Source organism: Tachyglossus aculeatus, chromosome 25 (genome assembly GCF_015852505.1).
Source record: "Tachyglossus aculeatus isolate mTacAcu1 chromosome 25, mTacAcu1.pri, whole genome shotgun sequence".
In the NCBI taxonomy this organism is placed as follows: Eukaryota; Metazoa; Chordata; class Mammalia; order Monotremata; family Tachyglossidae; genus Tachyglossus; species Tachyglossus aculeatus.
In genome coordinates this window covers 22544409-22546298 of record NC_052090.1, presented here as the reverse complement: position 1 = coordinate 22546298, position 1890 = coordinate 22544409, and positions in this window count along the sequence as shown.

Genomic DNA, 1890 nt, shown 5'->3' with positions numbered 1-1890 from the left:
CCAGGCAACGGGGGGGTTACGCAAAACGGGGCGGGCCTGAGGCGGCGGCGGCGGCCCTCACAGGGGACAAGATGGCGCCCGCCCGCCTCGTGACAGGACTCGGTGGGCGGGGCCGCCAGACCCCCCCGCCCTCAGCGCGCACGCGCGCGCCCCCTGCCGCCCGGGAGGCTCCTCGCGCCCTCGCCCCGTCCCGCGGAATAACAATAATAATAATGATAGCATTTATTAAGCGCTTACTGTGTGCAGAGCACTGTGCTAAGCGCTCGGGAAGTACAAATTGGCAACATATAGAGACAGCCCCTACCCAACAGTGGGCTCACGATCTAAAAGGGGGAGACGGAGAACAAAACCAAACCTACTAACAAAATAAAATAAATAGGATAGATATGTACAAGTAAAATAAATAGAGTAATAAATATGTACAAATATATATACAGGTGCTGTGGGGAAGGGAAGGAGGCAAGATGGGGGGATGGAGGGGGAATAATAATAATGATAGCATTTATTAAGCGCTTACTCTGTGCAGAGCACTGTTCTAAGCGCCGGGGCGGTTAACAAGGTGATCAGGTGGTCCTACGCGGGGGGGGGGCTCCCAGTCTTCCTCCCCATTTTACAGATGAGGTCACTGAGGCGCAGAGAAGTTAATCAATCAATCAATCAATCTATCGTATTTATTGGGCGCTTACTGTGTGCAGAGCACTGGACTGAGCGCTAGGGAAGTACAAGTTGGCAACATCTAGAGACAGTCCCTACCCAGCAGTGGGCTCACAGTCAAAAAGGGGGAGACGGAGAACAAAACCAAACCTACTAACAAAATAAAATAAATAGAATAGATAGGTACAAGTAGAATAAATAAATAGAGTAATAAATATGTACAAACATATATCCATCTATACAGGTGCTCTGGGGAAGGGGGGGGATGGAGAGGGGGACGAGGGGGCGAGAAAGGAAGGGGCTCAGTCTGGGGATGGAGGGCCCCCTCCCCTCAGCGCGCACGCGCGCGCCCCCTGCCGCCCGGGAGACTCCTCGCGCCGTCCCGCGGAATAATAACAATAGCATTTATCATCATCAATCGTATTTATTGAGCGCTTACTATGTGCAGAGCGCTTGGGAAGTACAAATTGGCAACATCTAGAGACGGTCCGTACCCAACAGTGGGCTCACAGTCTAAAAGGGGGAGACAGAGAACAAAACCAAACCTACTAACAAAATAAAATAAGTAGAATAGATATGTACAAGTAAAATAAATAAATAAATAGAGTAATAAATATGTACAAACATATATACATCTACACAGGTGCTGTGGGGAAGGGAAGGAGGTACGATGAGGGGGGATGGAGGGGGGACGAGGGGGAGAGGAAGGAAGGGGCTCAGTCTGGGAAGGCCTCCTGGAGGAGGTGAGCTCTCAGTAGGGCCTTGAAGGGAGGAAGAGAGCGAGCTTGGCTGATGGGCAGAGGGATTGGGGGCATTCCAGGCCCGGGGGAGGACGTGGGCCGGGGGTCGATGGCGGGACGGGCGAGAACGAGGTACGGTGAGGAGATTAGCGGCGGAGGAGCGGAGGGTGCGGGCTGGGCTGGAGAAGGAGAGAAGGGAGGTGAGGTAGGAGGGGGCGAGGTGATGGACAGCCTTCAAGCCCAGGGTGAGGAGTTTCTGCCTGATGCGCAGATTGATCGGTAGCCACTGGAGATTTTTGAGGAGGGGAGTAATATGCCCAGAGCGTTTCTGGACAAAGATAATCCGGGCAGCAGCATGAAGTATGAAGTGGAGAGAGACACGAGGATGGGAGATCAGAGAGAAGGCTGGTGCAGTAGTCCAGACGGGATAGGATGAGAGCTTGAATGAGCAGGGTAGCGGTTGGAATGGAGAGGAAAGGGCGGATCTTGGCAATGT